The sequence below is a fragment of the Dermacentor variabilis genome, chromosome 3 (genome assembly GCF_050947875.1).
Source record: "Dermacentor variabilis isolate Ectoservices chromosome 3, ASM5094787v1, whole genome shotgun sequence".
Classification (NCBI taxonomy): Eukaryota; Metazoa; Arthropoda; class Arachnida; order Ixodida; family Ixodidae; genus Dermacentor; species Dermacentor variabilis.
This window is the reverse complement of record NC_134570.1, coordinates 233,412,669-233,430,915: the sequence shown is the minus strand read 5'-3', so window position 1 is coordinate 233,430,915 and position 18,247 is coordinate 233,412,669. Positions and strand designations below refer to the sequence as shown.

The window sequence follows — 18,247 nt, the reverse complement described above, 5'->3', positions numbered from 1 at the left end:
ATAAGGTGCCTCAGAAAGGCTGGCCAACGTTTCTATAAGAGGACCTATCTTCGTCAAAGGCGGCCTCGTCATCCTCGGCATGTTAGTTTTAAAGGGTTAGTGCAGTGACGTCACATGCGGTTGTTGTCGGTGGCGGTTGTTGTAAAGGGAGAGACTTCAGAGATAATGAGAGCTGTCGCCCGACGTCTGTGAGCGTGGTTCCCAAGTCAAGAGGGCAAGAGTGGGAGAGTGGTGGGAAGGCAGGGAGAAAAGAAAAGAAAGAAAAGCAGAGAGAAAAGAAAACCAGGGCGACTCCAAGACGAAAAGAAAGAGAGAAAGAACAAGAAAGAAAAAAAATTATAGATGGGGGCATGGGAGGGCGTTCGAGAGGTGAGAGGTTAGGGAGCATTCAGGGGTGTCGTTGGCAGCATGTTTTTGGGGCATTAGAAGAGCCAGTCAGGCGGTCAGTGCACGAGTAACACAAAAGACAAAAAGAACATGAGTTGAAAGAGTGACTTGAGTAGCATAGCAGCACTACGTCGAGTAATTATGAAGTAGTTAAGATGGCGACGAGGAGTCTGTGGTGCAATGTATGGGGTGACTGAAAGGCAGGTGACAGGCAGGCAGGCAGGTAAAAGGCTGAAAGGTGACTGTTATTCACTCCCAAACGTGAATAACATCTTCAGTAAATACTACTCAATTCTCACCAGCAACCAGAAACTTAGTAATAAGATTGTTCCCGACCCTCCCAGAGTAGCCTACAGACGCAACACTAATTTTAAAGATGTTCTTGTTCACGCCAAACAAAAGACAAAGAGGAAGTTGGGAACCAGTCCCTGTGGCCGCCCCAAGTGCTCTACACGCAAACATATTCAATCTACTACTACAGTAAAAAGTACAGGTTCGAATTACGCACACAAGGTAACTTAGGCTTTCACCTGCACATCAAGCAACGTAGTCTACTGTCTAGAATGCGCCACTTATAGCAAACAATACATAGGTGAGACTGGACAACAAATTCATACAAGACTCAACAGTCACCGCACGGACACAGAACACAATTTACCTAAAGCAGTAGCCAGCCACTTTAATGAACATGGTCATATATTTGACAAAGCAAGGCTCTATATATCACAAATTCCCGTTCTCCTCGTGAAAGGAAATATGCGGAATCATACCTCATACACAAGTTTCATTGCCTACACCCAAGGGGATATAATTTGACAAGTGGTAACTTAGAATCTTTAAAAGCGGTAACTTAAATCTGAACTTCTCATATCATCAACCAAGACACAAAACACACTATGCCACCAGCTAACCTTAATTTTAACCTCACCTACTCTTCCATTCCGAGAAAAAAAAAAAATTCCTGTGTACTACTCAATTTAATATACTCTTTCAGGTTCTTACGTTTATATCAACTGTACGACCCCCTTCTCCCATGTACACTTGCCCCCGCCCGCTTCTGCGCACGTCACCCTCCTATTTGTTATTCAGGTTTTGGTTTCCCCCCCCTCTCTTTTCCTTTTTTCTACATATTTTTTGAAACACCCTCACCAACACATTCCGAAGTCAATATGCCTTTTTCGGCGCCTCAACCCAGGGTATCGCCATTTCTGGATGCCGCCATAACGACACTTACGTTGAGCGACTGGGGCAGTGTCCCTTGAGAGACAATGCCGCGGCCTTTCAGTCACCCTATACATTGTACCGCAGACTCCTCGTCGCCATCTTAACTACTTCAAAATTACTCGACATATTGCTGCTATGCTACTCAAGTCACTTCAACTCATGTATTTCTTTTTTTTTATTGTCTTTTGTGTTACTCGTGCACTTATTTCCTGACCCGTTCTTCTAATGCCACAAATACATGCCAACGACACCCCTGAATGCTCCTTTACCTGTCGCCTCCCCAACGCCTTCACAGGCCCCCGTCTTTAATTTTTTTTCCTTCTTGTTCTTTCTCTCCTTTTTTTTTTCATCTTGGTGTTGCCCTGGTTTTTTTTTTTCTTTTCTCTCTCTGCTTTTCTTTTCTCCCTGCGTACCCACTGCCCCGCTCTTCTCCCCTCGTCTTTAGAATGAAGCTCACAGACGTCGGACGACAGCGCTCATTACCTCTGAAGTCTCTGCCTTTATAACCAGCCGCACTAAAACCAGTCACTGCAGTAACCCTTTAAAACTAACATGCCGAGGATGACGGGGCCGCCTTTGACGAAGATAGGTCCTCCTATCGAAACGTTGGCCAGCCTTTCTGAGGCACCTCATCCCTGTTTACAAACTTTATACCGCAGTGTGCTATTCCATCTCTCAGCCCCTTTCTTGATTTTGGACTTAAATGTCTGCAAGGCACTCCAGTAATTTGGGAGAACACACCGGTACACGTGCAGTTGTCACTTCGTGGCTGCCAATTCAGCAGTTCGCGAGACTCGGGAGTCAGGCAGTTGCACCTGTGTGTGCCGTTCCTAGGAAGAGGCACAGTAGCACCATAGGAAACCCTGGCGGCGGTCCGTGGTGTTCCTGACCATCGAGAGAGGCAGCGCAGCCTTCCTGTCGCGCCGCTAGAGTATGTTCTCGTTTACTCTTGGGGGTGAGGAGTTACAGAGTCGCCATCCGTCAGAAGTGCTTCCCTTGCGTAGTATGAGGGATAACTCGGCATGCTCCTCATAGGTTTCGCTTACGGCACTCAATATAAACACCATGCGGCAGCCCTCCTGGAGATTTTTGTAAGCACTCTCAACACGAGTGAAGTTTTCACTGTTGAAATAATAATCTTGGGCAAACTGTAAGCACAAAATCATTTAGAGACGCTATCTCGTTAGCAAATGTGTACAGCGAACGCCACTGCACGTGTTTGCCGCAATGGAATCTACCGAACCAGCTTCTTGCGTGAAAGGTGGGCAAACACTGAGAGAGCAAACTATGTGGAATAAGTTCTTATAGTGGGCTGTCTGTATAACCAAATAAGGCATGACATAATGAAGCCTCAATGCAGCGATCGCACGGGTTCACAGCGACCGACTGCGCATCTGCATGCATGTCCACGCACAATGTTTTGCTTTCGCTGTGAGCGCGTTTTCGTACCGTGCCGTGAGCTTTAGGCCGCAGCATATGAGCATTCGACAGTACACAAGCAACCATTATTGCGTGGACGCTATCAGAACTGTTGAAAAATAATTTCATTATAGAGACTTCCACGCCTGGCTACAGCGACTGTGATGTGCCGTGGCGACAATTAAATCTTTTTTGTCTTCTAAATTCTTCGACATTTCAGTACTATTTTTCAAGTTGCGTCGCACTGTATCTTTATCGGCCTTCTCAGCGTGCGATTTCCCTCTGCTTCTTTTTCGTAATCCAGTGCATTAATTCATAACACAAACATGACCATATGCCATGCCTTTTTTTAATGTGCATCCTACTGCTCCCTTTCCGTTCCAGTGAACTTGCCAGTATCTAGCATCAACAAGTTCATAGACCAAACGGTCATGAAATTAGCTGGGCAGCGGGTGCAGGCGAGAGTCTCGGTGCGCATTTTCTGCTACTCGCCAAACATTGCAGTCCCGGCGCAGTAGCAAAAATCTTCCTCGCGTCTGTACTTGCTGCATATCAGAGTTAGAACCGTCAGACAGCCATCGGCTACAAGTTTCGCGAGCCAAGCTTCACGCAGCTCCTTGTCCTGTGGCTACGTGTGAATAAGGCTCACACCGGGCTCCGTTGCATACGTCCGGCACTGCAGCACCGAGCAGTAGCCTACCATGCTGCATGCCTCCAAAGACAGCCATTACCTATTATAGTACTTTCAACTGCAGAAGGGCAGCGGATTGGGCGAGTTGGTGTTCCATGGTAACAATAAAATTCAAACAGCGCTAGACGACAGGACCAGAAAGAGGAGGAGACAAACACGGCGCTGAACTTACAACTGATTTATTTGAAGTAAGAAATCAACTTATACATACAAAACTGGGCACGCACGAACCGAAGGCCTAGGTGCAGAAGGTGTAGAGAAACTTAGCTGAATCAAATAAACCTATAGAGAGTGCACGCAATCCTCCAGTGTCGAAGGTCGTGCCCACTTTTCCTGCTAACGAATAAATCCATGGGATGGCCCTTTCTCTTTTTTCTGTCTTTTTTCGATCAGTACTATTATCGTAATCACTATGGGGATATATATATATATATATATATATATATATATATATATATATATATATATATATATATATATATATATATATATATATATATTGCGAGCCAGCTGTTAAGCTGCAATGGTTTATTTCGCAGCTCGCGCGATGCAGAAGATGACGCTGGCCATGATGAATATATACATATGAAGAAGATGAAGGGGTAATATAATACTCACACAATTTCCCCCGCGTGTGGAAGCGGCCAACCTGGCTGCTGGTTATGGCGGGAAATGCCATATGAAAGGCTTTAAACGCGAAACATGCACAATCTCTGTGGCACGGCAGCGGCCGTCCAAAGGCGGAACAACTGGAGTGACACGATAGTTAACCGGCGAAGTCTGTTCCTAAACAATGTAGGGCCCGATAAAACGGGACTGAAATTTCTCGCACAATCCAGGAGCGCGAACTGGGGTCCACAGTAACACTTCGTCTCCAGGGTGGTAGGAAACGACACGGTAAGATGCATCATAGCGAACTTTGCGGTCTTGTTGACTGGCGTCTGTGTTGAAACGGGCACGTTGGCGACACCGGGCAATGCGCGAAACGAACTGCTCACACACAGATGTGGACGAAGGCACGGTTGTGTCGGCAGCGGCAGGCAAGCGGGGGGCCCCGACCGGCGAACGCGCGGCTAGCGCCGGCGCAGTGAAGGAGACACGGAGCTAACTGCTCCCGATGAAAACCGGAACGAAGGCTCAGCCAACCCGCGGCCGTTTATTACTAATAAAGGCTTCACACGCCAGATGACACCTCCAGATTGGCCCAAGCTCGTCACATGACAGAAGGGGGGTGCGCCATTTAGCTAAACAACTATAAAACATACATGTACGATAACACAGAGATCTGACAGGGGGCGACACTATACTACATCATCCCCCCCTGGAAACAAAGTAAGCATACAGTGAAACGCGCACACAAGACGCGCACTTAAGTCCAAAAGCAATTTCAGTTCGTTGCCCCCCACGTTCACACACTCGCACCAGTCGCACACGAAGCACGCACTTAAGTCCACAACAAATTCAATCCATCCCCGCCCAAGTTCACATACACGCGCACCAGTCTTGGGCACCAAAACACAGGCAGTCACTCAAACAAAGTCCAACAAGGAACACGGCACAAAACTCACTGCACCGCAACAAGGAACACATTTTACCTGTGTGAACGACAAATGTGAACTGCCTCCTAAATGTCACAGCGAGGCCCCTAGCCGGGGCATTTCGAAGACTGCAAAACGCTCTACATTCAAGAAACATAATCGTCAAGCCACGGAGGCTGTTTTTTGACACGATGAGGACGCGTGCGTACCTCAGAAGAACTTTAGGGGTTGCGACGCGTTTTGGTCAACTTTAAAGACGCAGTCGTCCCACTACTATTTCCCTCCCCCTGGTTGGAAAATTGAATGTGGTTGTCGCTCAAAGCTGGAGAGGGTTGCCCAGGAAGCTCCTCTCGAAGTCCCAACAAGTCCTGGGATGCTACCGATTCCCCCACGGAATCAGAAACGATTGCTGACTGTGTAGACTCGGAAGCGATACAGTCAGATGCACTACTTAAGTGATGCCTATGAAAGGACGATGTCACGCCAGACGAGTCATCGGAATGACTATCCAGGTTTGAATAAAAGTACAAAAAATCTTTATCAGTTGTGGACAATGTACTATGTTTTGAATTATCTACTATTGTGGTTAACTTAGACGCATTCCACGTCTTCCCATCACTGAGTACAAAAGAGGATGGTCCTACCTGGGCCTTAACTGTACGAGGCATGCTGTACTTAAAAAATCCTTTCTTGGCAAGTTTTACTTTGACGGTGTCTCCCACCTTGATACGAGTTGCCTGAGCACCTCTACGTTTGTCTACATACTGTTTAGTTTGTCGCTGTTTCTGCGAGACTCTCTCGCGAACTTGTGGAAGAAAACTGTCCTGAACCGTTATGTGCTTATGCAACCTGAAGTTGCTAATATCTATCTTTGAACGAGGTTGACGACCATGAAGTAGGAAAGCTGGGGAGAGACCCGTTGTAGCATGTGGTGTAATCCTATAAGAACCCAAGAATTCTGAAATGCTTTTCGAAGCATCTCGACCTTCAAGCCTGGCTACCTGCAGGTGTTCCTTAATGACTCGGTTGAACCTTTCTATTTGACCATTTCCCTGAGGATAATAGTTGGAGGAGAAAAAATGAGCGATTCCTTTTTCCTTTAGGTAATCTTGGAATTGTTTTGAGACAAACTGTGGACCATTGTCTGTAACTATAGAGTCTGGCAACCCTTCACGGCTGAAAGCCCAATCAAGAAGCTTAATGACATCATCTGTGGAGATGGAATTAGTACCAAGTACTTCTGGCCACTTTGAGTAGTAATCAACAAGGGTGACTAGATACCTAGGGTAGGACGTGTTTAATGGGCCAATGATGTCCATTCCCAATTTCTGCCAAGGCCCGTTCGGCCATTCGACTGGTTGCAATGGAGCTACATGAGGCTTTGCAGACTTGTCTGCCAGCTTACATACATGACAATGCTTTACATACTGTTCAACAGTGCTATCCATCTGGGGCCACCAATAGCGTTCACGAAGAAGCTGCTTAGTACGTACTATGCCCTGATGATTTTCATGTGCCAGCTGTAGAAATGTAGGTATTAGGACACTGGGTATTATCACACGATCACCACGCATGAGTAATCAGTCTACAAAGGACAATTCTTCATTTACATGAAAGTAAGCTATTAAAGCATTGTGTATGTTTTTCTTAGAAGGCCAACCTTCTGCTAGGCATTTACTGACCTTCTGAAGCGTCTCATCTGTACTCATTGCAAGTTGCACTGTTTCCTTGTCAACGACTGATGTGACTAAGGATACTATTTCTTCCTCCTGAACTTCATTCTGCGAATCCTTTACTGGAAGTCTAGACAAGGCATCAGCGACTAGGTTTTCTGATCCTTTGCAATATTCAATCTGAAAGTTGTGATACAGGAGCCTGGCTGGCCATCTTGAAATGCGAAGAGGTCGACGACCTGAGTCGCCAGCGGACAGTAATGCAACTACTGCTTGATGGTCAGTTCGAAGAGTGAACCGTCTACCCCAGAGGTAAACATGCCATTTTTCACATGCGAACAGACATGCTAGCGCTTCACGCTCTCCTACAGAATACTTTCGTTCAGCTACAGACAAAGTTCTAGATGCAAAAGCTACAGTTTCTAGCTTAGAACCATACGGTTGCTGTAACACAGCACCAACACCAACATCAGATGCATCAGTCGTGACTACCACAGGCAATTCAGGGTTGAAAATCTTAATGACAGGGGAACATGTAAGACGAGCTTTCAACTGATTGAAGCTACGTTGTGCATCATCAGACCAAGCAAAATTTTGCCCTTGCCTGAGCATGAGGCGAAGTGGTTCTACAAGTTCTGCATAATGATCAATGAACTTGGCATAGTAACCAGCTAATCCTAAGAAGGATTGCAATGACTTAATATCTGTAGGAGCAGGCGCATTCAGGATTGCTTTTACCTTGCTTTCTGTAGGCGAAATGCCTTCAGCTGAAATTTTATGGCCCAGAAAAGTCAGTTCTCTCACAGAGAAGACACATTTTTCATTCAGTTTCATACCACTGTTTGAAATGCAAAGCGCAAGACTTCTCTTAAATTAGCATCATGTTCAGGTTTCGTCCGACCCCATACCAAAATGTCATCAAGGTAAGAGACAACATTCTTACAATTCTGCAAGATTTGTGACATCATTTTCTGAAACACTGCTGGCGCGGATGCCAAGCCAAAACAGACACGCTTGAACCTGAATAAGCCTTCATGAGTTATGAATGTAGTGAGCTCTCTACTACCTTCTTCCAGTAACAGCTGGTGGTAAGCAGATGCTAGATCCAGCTTAGAAAAATATGTGGCACCATGAAACATTTGCAATAACTCTTCTACGTGCGGCAAAGGATACCCATCAATGACAATTGCCTTATTCGGTTCCCGGAGATCAACACAGAGCCAGATGGCTCCATCCTTTTTGCGCACCACAACGAGTGGAGACACCCATTCAGAAGCCTCGACGCGCTCGATGACGTCGCAGTCCTCGAGATGTCGCAGTTCATTTGTCACCTGGTCACGGAGAGCCAGGGGTAGTCTGCGCAACTTTGAAGATACTGGTTTCATACCTTGCCGCCGATGTATTCGGTGCACGAAGTTTTTGACGAGTCTCAACTCGCCACTGAAGAGGTGATCAAACCCCGGAGGCACACCTGTGTGGCTCTGTACTGGAGGAAGCGTAGCCAGGCAGCATGTCAGCGACGTACCGTCGATTTGTATCCCCAAGCGCTGGATGGCGTCAAGACCCAGCAGTGATGTTCCTGTAGACGTTACATGGAACGTGACTGAGCACGACCTTTGAAGAAACTGGACAGTGGCTTGGAAAAGGCCTTGAATGTCGATGCGTTGCTTGGAGAAATTCCTCAAGTCCACTGCTGTTTTTGACAGTCTGTGCTGTCGACCAAAGTGCTTTCCAAAATCCTTGGCCGTCATCAATGAGACAGACACTCCTGTGTCCACGAGCAGCCGCATGGCGACGTCGTTAACCACGACCGGGACTTGTAAATCCCTTTTAGCGTCCAAAGTGCTCACCGTCAAGACAGACGCGGACGGCTGTCCTGCGGAAGTCTTGACGGAAGAGACGTGCTGAAGTCTCGAGGAAGAGACGTGCTGAACAGTACGGGTTTTTCGGCATACTGATGCAAAATGGCCCAACGTGTGGCAGGCGTTGCACCGCCGGTTACTTGCGGGGCAATTCCTGTATGTTGCAATATGCTTCGTGCTGCCACACCGGTCGCATGAACTACGGTCGAAATTAGGGTCCTTTTTCGCATCCTGTGCTTCATTGCGGGTCCCGGAGGAGCCTCGCGGAAAATGTCGATCATCTGGGCGGCCTCTTGGAAGACGTCGGCCATCTTGGCGGCTCCTCGGAAGAAGTCGGCCATCTTCATGGCCTCCCGGACTACGTCGGCCATCTTGGCGGCTCCCCGAAAGAAGTCGGCCACCATCATGGCCTCCCGGACTACGTCCGCCATCTTGGCTCGTCGACGGAGCGCCAAGTTGAGCTGGCTCGACTCTTTGTATTTTCTCCGAGTCGAATGCGCGGTTCGCTCGATGCAGGGCTTCTAACGAGCATCCAATTTCTTTTGCCTTGTCCAGGGACAGGTTATCGCCATGAGCCAGCAACTTTTCGCGAACGCTGACGTTCGCTACCCCATGTATGATTTGGTCTCGGACGCGCTCGTCATAGGTTGTGCCGAAGTTGCACTGTACAGCCTTCTCCTTCACTGCGGTCAAGAATTCCAGGAACCCTTCTCCCTCGAACTGCTTTCGACTGGTGAATTCGTGCCTTTCCGCCAGACATTTGTTGACGCGGCGAACAGCCGGTCAAGCTGCTGCAAGAGTCTCGGGAACTCTGACGCTGGCGAGACCGCATCACTTGACGTTGACGCTGAAAGGTCGCCGGTCGACTGCCTTGCTGCTTCGCTTGAAGCTGACGCTGCGCTGGTTAACTGCCTTGCTGCTTCCTGCTCCTTGTCTGCAAAGTACTTCCGTTGTCCCTCATGCCCGAGAGCACTGACGAGCACGGACGCTCGTCGCGCGTCCATCCAGTCGCCACCGCCGGCCGCTTCGAGGTGGGCCTGAAAAATTTTTTTCCAGCGATACCATGGAATTAACAGTGGGCCGGGCACTTCAAGAAAAACGGGAAGGTTCGCCGTAAAGGCCATGCCAGGTAGCGTGCAGGAGACCGTGCAGGAGGCAAGCCGGAGCTCGCCGCAGGAATGGGCAAGGAAGAACAAAGGGGGCGAGAAGGCCTAGGTTCGGAAGCCTCGCGAAGCCAAGTGCGTCGGCGGCGTTTGCAGGCCGTGCCGACACGTAAAGGATGCTTCACTTACGAAGCTCGTTGGTTTCCCGGGGCTTCGGTCGGAACCGCTACGGGAATCCCATCCTCGTCGCCAAAAGATGTGTCGGCAGCGGCAGGCAAGCGGGGGGCCCCGACCGGCGAACGCGCGGCTAGCGCCGGCGCATTGAAGGAGACACGGAGCTAACTGCTCCCGATGAAAACCGGAACGAAGACTCAGCCGACCCGCGGCCGTTTATTACTAATAAAGGCTTCACACGCCAGATGACACCTCCAGATTGGCCCAAGCTCGTCACGTGACAGAAGGGGGGTGCGCCATCTAGCTAAACAACTATAAAACATACATGTACGATAACAGAGATCTGACAGGGGGCGACACTATACTACAACGGCGACACCGAAGAAGGAAACGTCGAAGGTAGTGATCGATTGGCGACCATACACAAGAAGAAAGGGCGAGTACCCCGTAGTGCGTTGGACGGCCGTGTTGTATGCGAAAGTGACGAATGGTAGAATGACATCCTAATTGGTGTGGTCAGGATTGATGTACATAGATATCATGTCGGACAGCGCGTGATGAAAGCGCTCTGTGAGACCATTAGTTTGAGTGTGGTAGCTGGAAGTCGTTTTATGGATGGTATTTGACGCACGGAGAACATCGTCGAGAAGTTTAGAAAGGTCCTGCCCCGGTCACTCAAAAGGACACGTGGTGCTCCGTGCCGTAAAAAGATGGCTTCCAAGAAAAAGGCTGCAACCTCCTCGGCGGATCCCGAAGACAGTGCGGCTGTTTCAGCGTACCGTGTCAAGTGGTCTACAGCTGTGACGATCCATCGTTTACCGACACTGGTTAAGGGTAGCGGTCCATAGAGGTCGATACTAACGGCTGCGAAAGGAGCTTCAGGACACAGGACAGGTTGGAGTAGTCCAGCCAGAGGTGAGGTCAGTCGTTTGCGGTGTTGGCAGACCGAACAGGAAGCCATGTATTTCGCTACGCTGGTTGCAAGTCCAGGCCAAGAGAAGCGGCTGCGAATTCGCTCATAGGTTTTATGGAAACCAAAGTGACCGGCAATGGGGTCGTCGTGAAAGGTCTCCAATGTCTGGGCCCCAAGTGATTGGGGAACGACAGGAACCCAACGGTGTCATTCAGGATGAAACACGTACCGGGATCTTGAAGTTCTTCAACTGCCGACGGAGCCGAGCGTAGGTGGGCGAGATGATCCGCGAATACGTTCCATAACAGAGTGGCAGTAGGAGTCATTACGTTGGCTAGAGGCAAACATATGAGAATGGCTGGAAGGGAGCTGGTCGAGAGCAGCGAGCGAAGGGAATGCAGGCGACGCACCCTGCGGTTCGCTCACAAAAGGTGGTAAGCAAGCAGCGTTTGAAGACAGTGGTAGGGGACAACGAGAGAGAGCATCGGCATCCTGGTGTTTCTTTCCAGATTTGTAGGTGATGTCGAAGTCGTATTCTTGTAAACGAAGTATCCAACGGCTGAGACTTCCTGTTAAATTCTTTAGCGTCGCCAACCAGCACAAGGTGTGGTGGTCAGTAACGACCGTAAAGTGGGGGCCATGCAGATAAGGCCGAAATTTTTGGACGGACCAATTGATGGCGAGACACTCTTGCTCGGTAATCGTATAATTTTTCTCTGCAGCTGTTAGCGTGCGACTTGCGTATGCAACCACACATTCTTCAAAATTTTGCTGACGTTGCAGAACAGCGCAGATACCATGTCCGCTGGCATCAGTATGTAGCAGAGTGGGTGCGGTGTTGTCGAAATGACAAAGCACAGGTTCGGAGGTGAGGGCACGCTTGAGGGTGTCAAAAGCAGTTTGGCATTCGTGCGACTATACGTAGGGAGCTCCAGAAGGAAGGAGTTGATGGAGCGGCGCCGCAATGGTGGCAAAGTTATGTATGAAGTGCCAGAAATACGAAGCTAGGCCAAGGAAGCTACGCAAGTCTTTGGCGCATTGAGGCCTGGGGAAGCGGAGGACAGCGGTAATCTTGTCGGAGTCGGGTCGAAGGCCCTCCTTGCTTACAAGGTGTCCGAGCACTTTTATGGTTTTGCTGGGGAAGTGGCACTTTTTTGTATTTAGCTGAAGGCCAGCAGCTGAGAGGCATGTCAGGACTTCGTCGAGGCGCTGCAAGTGCTGATAGAAGGTCGACGAAAATATGATGTCGTCAAAGTAGCATAAGTAAGTCTTCCACTTTAGGCCCCATAGTAAGGTGTCAATCATTTGCTAAAATGTTGTGAGAGCATTACACAGGCCGAACGGCATTACATTAAATTCATAAAGTCCATCGGGTGTGGCAAAGGCGGTTTTCTTTTTGTCTGCTTCGTGCATGGGTATCTGCCAGTATCCGAAGCGTAGATCAAGGCTGGAGAAATACTCCGCGCCTTGTAATGAATCTAACGCATCATTGATTCGGGGCAGTGGATATACATCTTTGCGGGTTATTTTGTTCAAGGCACAGTAATCTACGCAAAATCGCACTGAGCCGTCTTTCTTACGCACCAAAACGACAGGTGACGACCAAGGGCTTGAGGATGGGCGGATTATGCTATGTTTCAGCATGTGGGCAACGTGGGTATCGATGATCTGGTGTTCAGCGGAAGAAACGCGATATGGCACGATGGAAGTTCCATCTGTCTGTATGTGATGAACCGTTGCAGAAGTCTGTCCCAGAAGAGGAGAGTGTACGTCGAAGGAGTCTTTATGCTTGGATAACAATGCCAGTAATTCCCCCGTCTGCTGTGGCATTAAATCGGAGCTGATGGTACTAGCGAGAACAGAAGCAGGGACCGGATCCATAGCTGTGGGTGGTTGTGAAACAGCAGTAGTCGTAAGCACAGAGACAGGCTGTGTGTCCAAGACGCACATGAGAGCGGTGCCTTTAGAAAGCAGAACTGGCTCATTAGTTGTGTTGAGTACAGCCACAGTGGCCGTGTTGTTGGTAAAGCGAACAAGGCTGGGTGCCAGAGCAATCCCTTTGGATAAGCAACAGGCTGACGGTACAACTAAAACGTCACCATCGGTGATGTCAGAGTTAACTGCAAGGAGTTGTTCGTGACCAGGGGGCACCATACAATCGTCAGCAGATCGTAAGCGAAGGCGTGGTTCTTGCTCGTCGTCAGAATGGTCGGTCTCTATCAAGTTAACGAGGCACTGACGGCACGAAATGAAAGCAGACGCCGAAGAGAGAAAGTCCCACCCTAGTATAAGCACGTGAGCACAGGAAGTCAACACTGTGAACTGGATATGGTGGCGTATCCCGTCGATCGAAACTCTAACGGTGCATTGCGCCGATGGCCGAATCACAACATTATTTGCACCACGAAGAAGAGCTCCACTGTAAGGTGGTGGTAACTTTGCGTAGACGAGCACACAAGCCAGCGTGAATAATGGAAATAGCTTTTCCCGTATCAAGCAATGCTAGGACTGGTAAACCCTCTACACACATGAATAAAGTATTGGCCAGGCATGCTGGAGGAATCGTAGTCTGTGCGAGCCATGCAGCTTTCCCTCCAAAAACTGCACAATCTAGTATTCCGAAAGGTAGTCAGGAGTGCGGGTGGCCGGTTGCAGGGGTGATGTTGAGCGTCAGAAATGGGAGGGCGAGTGGCGGCAACCTGGACGGTAGTTGCGAGGCGCCTCGGGCGCTGGAGAAAGTGAGCGTGGGGAGAACCGGCGCTGGTAAGGACTCCGAGGAAGCAACGGGTCTCTCTCATAAATATCATAGCTACAGCGTTTGTCCTGTTGTCGTGTTCTGCAAAAACGCGACATGTGCCCCCGAATACCGCAATAGTAACAAATGGGGCGGGGCATAGGCCTGGTATTGTAAAATCCTGCGGCAGGCGGACGGGGTGGTAGAGTCGCCAGATTGCTGGGGCCAGTAGCAGGAGCAGGAGGCGTTGTCCGAGCGAACGCTGGTTGCGTAGCCGCAACTTGAGCATACGAGGTGGATGGCAAAGGAGGGCCACAGCTTGCAGCGCAGGTCATGGAGGACAGCCCTTCTTTGATGATTTCACGCAGGCCAGGAACCGAAGGTTTAGGCTGGAGAACGGGAGGACTGAGCAAGCCACACGCTTGGAGCTCTTCGCGTATGAGAGTCCGAATCAGCAGACGCAGGTCGGTATCCGACGAAGGAGGAGGGTCACCAGCGACAGGTTGTAACAGGATGGCCTGCAGTGCATCCAGGTGTTGGCAGGTCGCGATCACATCATTTACGGTATTTGGATTCTTGATCGCGAATGCGTTGAATGCGACGTGGGCAATGCCTTTTAGGATGTGCCGAACACGATCAGACTCCGTCATTGTGGCATCAACACAGCGACAAAGAGTGAGGATGTCCTCGATATAAGAGGCCTATGTTTCCCCGGGAAGTTGCATGCGTCCATCAAGCTTTTTCTTGGCGACTTCAGAGCGAATGTTGGGAGCGCCAAAAATCTGCCGAAGCTGGTGTTTGAATGCCGCCCAGTCAGGCAAGGTGCCCTTGTGGTTGAGAAACCAAGTCCTGGCAACGTCAGTGAGGTAGAATGCAACGTTTGGAAGCTTGTGCATGTCATCCCACCGGTTAGACTCACTCACGCGGTCATAAGTGCCACCTCCTGTGCCTTCGCGAGGGCCAAGTGGTGTGAAGAAACATGGCTTGTTTCTTCTATCTCCACGGCGGACTTCGTTGGTGGAAATTGCTAACGCGGTGATGCTCTTATCGACTGTATACGGAGACGTCACTATTGCGCAAAACCAAGCAAACCTGATCGCTCCCAAGCTTAGTATGAGACAGGGCAGTATTAGATTTCTTTTTAAGCCGCTATAAGGCTAACATTTAATTTTTTTGGCTGAACGAGCTTCTTGGACTGTTTGATTTTTCGGACTATTTCTCGGTCCCCTTGAAGTTCAGAAAGTTGGTCAGCTACTGTATCAAACTGATAAACCTCCCTAATATTCAGGAGAACATCCCTATTCCTTCAGCTTCAGAGGGAAAAAATTCTGACGATTATAATACTCCCTAATGTGAAATTTGAGTGCAGTTTCACGGGGTTGTGCAAACTATTCATATCACCCAAAAGTCGTATAGTGGTGACAATGTACACAAAATCAAGAAATGGTGAATTTATTGGCAGCAGGAGAGGTTGCTAACATCCATCTATGTTTTCTTCTTGCCCAAATAGTCAATGATCGCCTTCTGGAAGGTGTAAAAGTTGGCACGCATGACCTCATGAATGCTTTTGCACGCCAGTGCACACCTCAGCACGATTGACTGCAAGGAGCATTTCGGCCATTATGGGTTGCCCGTCGTGGCTGCTGCCGCAACCGTCGTTGCTGCTGCGATCGTTGTTGCTGCAGTGGTCCTCGTCTCCTTCCTCGCTGGTCAAAGCATCGGGCTGGGATGTGGAAAGCTCTTTGGCAATGTCCTCCATGGTACGCAAACCACAAGTCACGAGGTCGTCCTTGGCAGTGACAAAATCATCCTCGGGGCAGGTAACTGCGAGCTCACTTCAATCTTCAATTCCAACTGCTGGCTCTTGCGTATGGTGTTCAGATGGCTTGCCAAAGCCGCATTTCGCAAAGCAGCTTTGAAGCAGCTAGGCTTCTAACAACACCGAATAATTGTCAGCTGTGCCTTTTCAGAACCGTCTGAATTCCAGCGAAACAAAACCGTAATCCGCTACTTACTCTTTTAACTTCCTTGGCACACTTCACCTTCAAAACATAGGCTCTTCTCAGGCTGCAAGTTATAGAAGAGACTGACTTCATCCACGTTGAACACCTCACGTGGCTCATATCAAGCAATGAGTAAAGGCAGCATGGTTCCCATCCATTCGTTTGCAATGGCCTCGTCCATTTCTTTTTTCATTTTTTTTTTTTTTTTTTTTTGCTTCCCTACTTGCAAACTTGTAGACGACTCCATGTCTCGCCTTAAATCGGTGGACCCAACTACCGGAGGCTTGGAAATTCCTCACGTCAAGCGAGAGTGCGATGTCTTCAGCCTTCTCGCGCAACACCTTGCCACTGACGTTCACTCCCGCCGCCATCACCTCTTCGAACCACGATAACAAATCTTCCTCAAGCTGCACATGATGTGCAGGTTTTGCTTCTTTAGCATTTACGCTGAATCGTAGCACATTTTTCGTTTTCTGGTCATGCTGACCACCAATTATGCACTAAGTGGATGGTGCTAAACCTGATTCTATGGCAAGGTCAGTTCATTTTCTCTTTATATTTTAGTCCACCTCATGAAGGATTTTAAACCTTTACTTGAGTGACAGAGGCTTTAGTGGCATGCTGGCCATGGCTAGATCAAACTCCCAACACGATCAAGTACCATTCAAGCGTGTGTAATGAACTACCGAGTGAAGACGAGTGTTGCGTGTAAAAAGAAAAAAGAAAACAAAGAAACTGAGGTTTGGCCGAACACGGCGTAGGGGAAGTACGTGCCTGTCCCACCCCTCGGGCCACGAACCGGCGGGCTGTAGAAGGCTGGCTGGCTGACATGCTCTCGCGCGCTTGCTACCGTCGTTCCCTTATGCACGTATACCATCATCTGGTCTGCTCGACAGAGGGACCAATGAGAGATTGCGCAACCGCATGATGTAGCTGGTTGCTTGGAAACTGTGGATCCCATCCAGATCTCGCTTCCTGCTGTGCTGGCTTGTCTGCACTGGTCACTCCACTGGCTTGGTTACCGCCGCCACTGTTGCTCATGCATTCGCATGATCCGCAGCAGTGTGGCAATGCTTTCAGAACAGACAATGTTTTCCATATTGTAAGCAATGTATTTTGGCTGGGGAATGCTATGAATTCATATCCCACCGAAATTCGTACCGGCTTTGATCATATCACCTGGGTTTTACTGTATTGAACAATCGCACCAATCACCGCACCAACTGGCAGGGCCACAACGCGGTGCTATACATAGACCGGCCAACCATTTGCCACTTCCCGGAAACTGCAGCTTATGCAACCGTAACCTTTGCCGGGAAATGCTTGCAGCAAATGCTATGCGGGAAGGCGAGCTTTCTAGTTCTTTTTTTTTCTTTCCCCTGCACGACCGGATGAATGGATGGATGTTATTAGCGTCCCCTTTGGAACCGGGCGGTGCGTTGCGCCACCAAGCTCTTGCTATTACGCTTCCTAATGTCCTACCTAGGTTAAACAATTAAAAAAAAAATTTTTTAAAACACTGAACTCCCACAACCAAATTTTCTGATCCCCTACTGCGAACTGCGCTTTTGTACGTCTGTTCTTTCTCGTTTCCCTACTTCCACCAATCCTCCAATCGCCTCTTACTAATCCCTATTGCGGACATGTTTACTTTTCCACTGCTCTCGCTGAACCCAAGGGCTTCAAGGAGGCCAGTGGCACCTAAATCGACCGCTGGGTAGACGTTCTCACATTCTAATAAAACATGCTCTGTAGTTTCCCTAGTTTTGCCGCAGCAAGCACATGCTTCTTCTTCCTCTTTATATCTCGCTTTATAAGTATGTGTTCTAAAGTTCTGATCTCACTTCGAAAAGTAATGAGCTTCTCTTTGAGTTATCATAAATTGTTTCTTTCCTGTTTTCATTTTTTCCTCTTAGGTACCGTATTTACTCACATAATTTGCGCGCTTATTTCACAGTTCTGGAGCTCCGAAAAGGGGTGCGCAAATTACGCGGAGATTTCGCGAACACATCCGAAATAACATGCAATATGTAGTAACGCACGGGGTATATATATTAAAAAGAAAATAAATTATCGCAGAAACGAAGGGTACTTGTTTATTTAACAGGATTAGCACATACTTTAACCAGCCATATCCGGTCATGCACGGTCTAGTCAGAATCACTGGTCGAGAGGTCCGACTGGGAATCATCGTTGTGCCCTCCCAAAGCGAATCGTCCTTGGTTCCGTCGAGCGCGTTCGTCTTCTTGAAGCTCTTCTTGACAATACTGTGAGAAACCAGGTCGCGCGCTGCGAGTATCCACTCGCAGACCGTCTCTAGTGACGGTCTCTTTATTCCGCCAGTGGGAGTGAGCCCATGCTCTCCGCTGGCCTTCCATTCCACGTACACCTTGCGCACGTAGTCCTTGAAGGGTTTATTTACGGAGACATCCAAATGCTGCAGAAGAGATGTTAGTCCACCCGGAATAATAGCCAGGTTGGTCCTCATGTCCTGCAACTTCTCATTTATCCTGTTCACGAGATGGC

General features: G+C 48.8%; 1 protein-coding gene across 1 annotated transcript in view; it reads left to right on the top strand.

Annotated features, from left to right (window-relative positions):
• sea (mitochondrial citrate transporter scheggia) overlaps window positions 1–18,247 on the top strand; it is a 109,156-nt gene that overhangs the window by 71,224 nt on the left and 19,685 nt on the right. The window lies entirely within an intron of this gene.